A 7,903-nucleotide genomic window follows, 5' to 3' on the forward strand; every position below is an offset into this window, starting at 1 on the left:
GTTTTACCAAAAAATGAATCTTTAAAATGCAGCGGAAAACCATTATTCATGTCTTTTTGGAAATCTAATTGCTTTATCGATTTGTTTTTCGACAATGGTTTATTTATAACGCAGTGGAAAATTGATTAACAATGTCAATTTTACTTAAGCCAAATAACATGCAATTACTAGTTATTAAGCTTCAATGATCCATGCATGCACAAAATCCCCAAAACAATAATAATCAAGCTACAGACCCAATACATTAAAAATTAGCAATCTAAAACCAATAAGGAACTTATTAAAAATACTTATTTAAAAATATTCTGGTGTCCGAGGTGATACTCTGTATTTCAGGTTTGATCCCAATCTCGAGCATTACATGAGACGTTTGACACTATAGGGTGAGCTAAATTAGCTCAGTGTGAGTCTATAACAATATAATCACACATACATTCATACAACAAACAATCATTAATTCAATACCATTCGATGCAACACAATACAATACATAGCATAAATTAATGTCATTCGAGTATTTCGTGAGCATAATGCAGTGCAAAAAGGTTCCTACCCATTCATCCACTACACACCATGAGTTCCCAGAACCCGTCTGCCAAACTCTAAATAATACGAGTAGAGCTCGATGAGGTTAAACCACCATTATAAACAATGTAGTTATACTACCAATCAATATGCAAACAAGCTACCAATTTTGTGGGCAAGCCACCAGTTCTGTAAATGCAGATTAAACCGCCATTCATTATGCAATATAATCACCAATCTCCCCATTACTTTCAGTGTAGTACATTGACAACATTAATGCAAACTTATTTTTCGTCGTTACTTCACGGAACTCCTTCGTCATCCACAATATCCCACCCCATGCACATGCATTGTGACATACAAGATACAAACAGGAACATGTTTTCATGACATTCACATTTCAGTGGCATGATTTACAAGCCTTCATTATCATTCATTTCCAATCAGTGGTGGCACTTATCAAATGTTCCATTTCATAATCAATTTGGTGACATTCTAACATTCCTCAGTTTCATAATTATTTCAAAGGCAATTTAACATGCTACAAGAACAATTTTCCAGTGCATATAGCAAGCTTTCAAGCGTTACATTTCATAGCATTTCACTCGAGCAAACAATCCATGCATTCAATCGTTAATTTCACATTAATACATGCTATGCATACAGAATAACATTCATTTTATATTAAAATCATCCATTTTATTGCATACCAACACCACACCTACAAATAATCAGACAACCATGCTAATTTTGCAAATATGTCATTTAATTAGGGCTCGAAATATACTTGATTCGGCCATCTTAAAATCACTTACTTTTCCATTTAACTAAGCCCGACCAACAAGCGTAAACATTAATTTAACCACTAGAAATATAATTTAAACACTAAAGTTTACTGGATAGAACCCACACCTTAATTTCGCAAAACCACAGCACTACTTGTAAAATCCTCGATTCCCACTTTAGACCTGAATCGGACCTAAGCTAAAGTACAACCTTTATTGAGTTAAGATGCTATCAAACCACCCTTAAAAAAAACTCTCCAAAGGATCAGCCAAATTAGTGTTGCAATAACTAACTTTCATATCCAAACCGACTAGATTACTTACACTGATTCAGTGTGAAACGTACGTAGGAACGACAGACGACTTCATTGCTAGCCTGAGGCGCTTAAATCAGCTCCTAACACAATAAAATACTAAAAATCAGTATCTAAACACCAAAAAATAACCCCAATTTTTCCAGCCAACACATCCTTTAACAATAGAATCGATACTACCCATTAACCCGCAAACAACCGCACTTACGCTTTCCGATTTGTCAGATCTGAGTTGTTGGAAGAATAAGATCAAATTTTCCTATAATGTAGCAGATAAAAGGTCGATTAGAATAAGGTATTAATAATTAAAGCCCTACTAGAAAAGGGTGGTAAATGTACGAAAAAATAGCAGCCCTTTATGGTGGTTCTAGGGGCGAGACACCACCAAAATTAGCCACAATGGGGGCTATTTTGAAAAGTACCTTAAAGTCTTGTTTTAGGGATAAAAATAGTCTATTTTAGGCTTTAAAATCAGTTAAATAAAGGTTGTAATCAGTGGTTTAAATTGGTTTTAGGGCTCAAATCGGCAGCCACCAAAAAGAGAAACTTAGGGATGACAAGCACCACTAATGGCAACGGTTTTAAGGATTGCTTTGGGTGGCTCAAGTGATGAGTTTGATGGCTAGAAATTGATTGTTTAAATTAGAAAATTTTATTAAAACTCCAAATCTAGAATAGTGAATCTTTTATAGAAAAATTAGAAAAGAAAAAGAAAAAAAAAGTCATTTACTTGGGAGATGTCAAGGGGTAGCAATGGAGATCTTTGTGGCAACAAAGGAGGGTAACTTTTAGTGCCAAAAGGGATAGCTCTAAGGCTGGAAAATTGATGAAAAATAAAAGCAACAGAGATGAGGAAATTAATCAAAAATTAACTATCAATGGAAGAGAGAAGGATGGCAAGAAAAGAGGGCTTGATGGGCAGCAATGTGATGGAAAAAAGGGAAGAAAACTGAGAGAGGAAGAAGGGATAAGAAGGGTGAATGGCTAGGGTAGGGAAAAATTAACTAAAGGCTGAAAAATAAGTGAAAAAGTGGTATTTATACCTAGGTTAACTACGCATGGGTGGCACAAAATAAGAAGAAGGAGAAAAATAGCAAAAATTGAAAATTTGCAAAGGAAGATAATTGAACTCAAACTTTTACACGAATTGCATTGTCTCCTTGTTTTCTCTTAACCACTAAACCAATTACTCATACTTAACATAACCTTACAATATTTATTTTAAAAACAAGGCATCTCACATACTAAGTTTTGATGCAAAATTTTCAAAATAACAAAAAAGGTGCAAAGGAAGGGATTTGAACTTTGGTTTCAATGATAGCTTCACTAACACTTAACAAAAGACTAGTAACTCATTTATTTCCTAAAAACACACGAATAATCTAAAAAATTAGGGCATGACCACTCTCTCTCGGTTTGACAAACTCGATTCTACTAACCCCGATTTTTGGGATGTGACATCGCCTATCACGAGAACATTATATTGAGAAACTTCTAAAGAAGTTTAAACACTTTGATGTCAAGTTGGTGAGTACTCCTTATGATGCTAGCTCTCAGTTGAGGAAAAATAAATGTGAGTGATCGGTTGTTAACGTCATAGCAAAAATGTGCAAGCGTACACTGTCGATGCAAGTATAGTAGACAGATGTGAGTCTCTCGAATATCAACCCCACAAGGATGGTTGTCTTTTTTCTATTAATGTCGGTGCAATAACTAGATAGAAACGATATAAATTGTGATGATAGTTAAAGTAATAACTCGAAAAAAATAAGATAAAGTATGCTATGGTTAAATTGGGATCCCCAACATCAATCTTCAGCAGTATACTAAGTACTCACAAGGTATAAAAGATAGGTGATTGCCAACGCAATAAAAATTAATGTATATATTACCAACGCCACTCTTTTATTTAATCTGGGACTTAACCATACACGTTAACCTCACCTTCCGATGATGGCAATATGGAACTATTAAGAACAAGTGGACTAAATTCCTTTAGTCCTTACTCAACTTCCGCTGAAATGCTTATTAGCTCAAACTGTCACTGCACCTTCCAGTGTTAGTGATTGCAATAACACTTCTGTGTTTAAAACATTCAAACCCCCAAGATTAAACAATAAAAACAAGATTTAATAAGATAACAATTAACAAAGCATTTATTGTACTTCCATACAGTAGAAATAAGAAAGAATCGAATGGATACTATTCCTAGGCTACTTGATTGGATCTCTCTATTTCCCCTTCTGTACTTAGATTTCCTCATCAGGAGTGGATCTGCATCAATATTCACGTTGGCTCACCCGTAGGAGGCTCAAGCTGCCATGGCCGCAAGCTTCAAAATAAGGTAAGAGAATGGTGGTTTTGCCAAAAATCCTCTCTTTCCCTCCTCTCACTTCAACTTTTTATGTTCTCTTTAACTGTACATGTGTCCTTCCCTCAAGATTCTTCTGTACTTGTACGTACAGGGCAGTTATACCAAATTGGACAGCTCACGCATGGTTGGCTCTTATCAGATAACTGTCAACTGCAGCGACAATTCTAGACGCAATCTAAAATTAACTAATGCAGCAACATTATTGCAGAAAGATGGCAAAATTAAGGATAAAATAGGTTAGGATTCACTGGGTTATAAAAAGCAATTTACTAAACTGAAAATGCTAAAATGTACGCTAAAGATAAGTAAATAGGAGCAGATTAACTAATAAGTAGGGAGAAAACATATGTTCTTTCTAATACAATCAGTGAGCCTATTGCTCAATCCAAGTATGCATAGATTATTAGAAGTCTGATGCATCTAATGAATTTTACTCGGACAGATATAGCATATGTTATATGTCGACCAAGTAGATACACATAACTCAAATCATGAACATTGAGTTGCTATAGTTAGACCTGTGAAATTATTGGAGAGTACCATGAATTCTGACATTTTATATTTAATGTATTTCTCATTGTATTAAAAGAATACAATGAAGCTAACTAGATTTCAAATTCATATGAAATAAAATCACTAGTCCCATCCAAACATCTTGACCTTTTGTGCAACATTCTTCCTTTTAAAGCTTACTCCAAATGAATGAAGTTATATGGTCCAATACCATAATACCCTCTAGCACTTGTATCATAATCACTCTTATGTGTATGGTGGCCATTATTGTTAGAATTCCATACACTTATATCTTGTAAAAAAGCTATTGTATTGTGGAATTGGACAAATTACATTAGCTTCAATTTCATTAAAATTGTTTCTAGTCAAGATTTCATGCTCCCTATCATTCGTCTTAGCATTTGTTGCCAACCTATTTGGCATAAAGCTAGTGCTAGGAAAATATTTACTCTTCAAGACTTTGTAATAAAATGATTCTGGATTTCGTAGTAAGAATCAAGCTTGTTTATCAAAGAGAGCCTTGTTAAAGAGAAGCGGATATTGAAACCCAATACCACCCATTGCCTTTGGTTTACACACCTCACCTTAAATGTAACCATGTCATTCCCTTTTTTCTATAACATTTTTCCCCCAATATCTCCTAATAATTCTAGTAATTTCACAGCGTAATGTACTAGGCTTCAAAAAGCGTAACATGGAATATGATGTTCAAGAATGCAAAATAGCTTTCATAAATAATTTTTTGCCACCAAATAAGAGAAATCACCTATTACAACTCTATTTTGGCTTCGACCCTATTCGTAATTCCTTAAAAGACATGTTCTTTACCTTGAGGGTGTAATTATATTTTCATTTAATTATTATTTCATGTCCAAACAGACCCTAACACTATGTTTAGATTAATAATTGTAAAGGAAAGGGAAGGATATGATTATGATTATATCTTATTTTGTTTGGATTGTTAAAATTAATAAGGAAAGAAATTTTAAGTAAATTTAATCATTTTTGTTTGGTTAGACTGTGGAATGGAAATGAAATAATTAAATATAGTGATTTTTAACATCGTAATTTTTTATAATATAATTGTGTAAAAAATGGGGTAAAAATATTTCACGTTTTCAAAATATATTTACTTTCGTTTTCGAGCTTTACCTATTATTTGAAAATTAAAATTTTAAAGGAAAGCAAATAACCTAAATAATTTTTCTTTATTTCTTTTACTCTGTATCACCTCAATATTTAATTTTTAAAACTATTTTAACTTAATAAAAGTAACTTTTTACAATTATTTTAAAACATTATAGCTTTTTACTATCCCTATATTCTCAAATCCAAAAGGAAAGCAGATCTGAATAATATTGGAAGCATAATAATTTTGATTGTGATGGATAAATAGATTGCCACATTACTTTTATTATTGGTCCTCTTGTCTTCACTCTCTCTTTTTAGCATTACCCATTCCTTGGTGGCCCCTTCACTTTAACTTCACAAAACTCATATATGACCAAATTAAAAAGCAATCACATCATCATATGTTCAAATTAAATTTTTGGTTGGGTTTTCTACTGTCGAAAATATATGTACAACCCGATGCTTCAATGAAGGGCCAAATTGATAACATAGACTGCTTGAGGTTGATTGAAATGACTTCCTACTGTCATTAAAAAGGAAAAAAGAAAAGGGCCGCCAATTCAATCATTCTTCTCATTTTTAACTTACTATCCACAAGATGAGTGGTTTCTCAACCACCGCTATCAATTTTCAGATTTAATTTAGGATAAATTATCAAAATAGTCACTTTTGTTTGAAATATTACGTTTTAGTCACTTACGTTAACATGTTGTAATATTTTAGTCATTGAGCCATTAACTGTCGTTAACGGTATAACGGTAAGCTAACGTATCACGTTAAATTATCATTTCAAATAAAAATTTTAGGTTAAATTATACAATTGGTCCTCATATTTTTTCGTTTTGAGCAATTTAGTTTTTTTCTTTTATGTTCTTTTAACTTTCCTTTTTTATCTTTATTTTTCATTTCTTCGCTTTCCCCTATTTTCCTCCTTCTCTTCTCTTTTAATGTAATTTTTCTATATTTTCCATTTGTTAAAACTAGAGGGAAGAAGAAAAGAAAATAAAGAAAACATTAAATTGTAAGGACTAGTTTTAACAAATAAAAAAAAAAAAGAAAAATTACATTAAAAGAGATAGAGAAGGGAGGAAAATAGAGGGAGAAGCAGAAGATAATGAAAAAGAAAAAGAAAAGTTAAAAGAACATAAAAGAAAATTTGAAATTGCTCAAAACGAAAAAATATGGGGACCAATTGTATAATTTAATCTTAAATTTTTATTTGAAATGATAATTTAAAGTACCATGTCAGATTACCGTTAACGGCAATTAACAGCTCAGTAACTAAAATGTTACAACATGTTAACGTAAGTGACTAAAACGTAACATTTAAACATAAGTAGTTACTAAATGTAATATGAGTAAACAAAAGTGACTATTTTAATAGTTTAACCTTTAATTTAAGGGTTAATATTTGTTTTATTAGAATTATATCTTTTATTTATAAATAATTTTAAAAATTAACATATATTATTTTTAAATATTTTACGGATACTTATCAATTCTTTAACATACAATATATTAAGTATTATTCCTTATTTTAATTTGCTTATATGTTTATGTTATATGATAAGTTGATAAGATATGTGAATGGACATTTGGACATTTGTTACATATGCCAACAAATTTAAGAAAGAAATGATTAAAATTTTATGTTGGCAGGGTGAAAATGTAGGGACAAATCCTATTACAATGCGTTTTGGTGGGATTCAAAATCACTAAGGGTTGGTATTAGATTTCAGATAAATAACAAATTGTAACCCTTGAATGACGCCAAGTCAGATTTTTTCAGAAATGTGGAGTACTTATCATGGATCAAGCCATTCGTATAGGATCAAAGGCCCGCTCGAAAAGTAAAAAGATTTCGACAAAACTATAAACTCGAAAAATGGACTTTGACAAAAAACAATGCCCATTTTCTAAATGGATTGGGCCTCATGTAGGATTTTTTTGCTCAGGCTTGTCCCAACCCGAATCAGCCAATACTTTCTTTTCTGGTTATAGAGTCATTTAGTTCCAAAATGGTTTTATATATAATTTGATATTTGAGTTTGACACTTTTTTTAATGTGGTATCTGTGTTATTTTTTGGCCAATCTAACACATGTATTTTACATAAGTTATATATTTTGGTACTAAAAAATAACAATGTTAACTTTCTAGTGTTTAATTCAAGTTTTATGGTTGATTTGATGAAACATAATTGCTAATATTATTAAGCTTGAATATTTTCATGATTTTGTTAATATAATAATATTTGTTTTA

General features: G+C 31.8%; 1 long non-coding RNA gene across 1 annotated transcript; it reads right to left on the reverse strand.

The window, feature by feature from the left end:
* Positions 1 to 1,253: 1,253 nt before the first annotated feature.
* Positions 1,254 to 2,652, reverse strand: LOC105762979 (uncharacterized). Its single transcript, XR_001124065.2, has 2 exons — positions 1,833 to 2,652; positions 1,254 to 1,707 (listed from the first exon to the last, which is right to left on the reverse strand). It is a non-coding gene; the product is annotated as an uncharacterized LOC105762979 (long non-coding RNA).
* Between the last annotated feature and the right edge of the window lie 5,251 nt (positions 2,653 to 7,903).

The sequence above is a fragment of the Gossypium raimondii genome, chromosome 12, assembly GCF_025698545.1.
Source record: "Gossypium raimondii isolate GPD5lz chromosome 12, ASM2569854v1, whole genome shotgun sequence".
NCBI lineage: Eukaryota > Viridiplantae > Streptophyta > Magnoliopsida > Malvales > Malvaceae > Gossypium > Gossypium raimondii.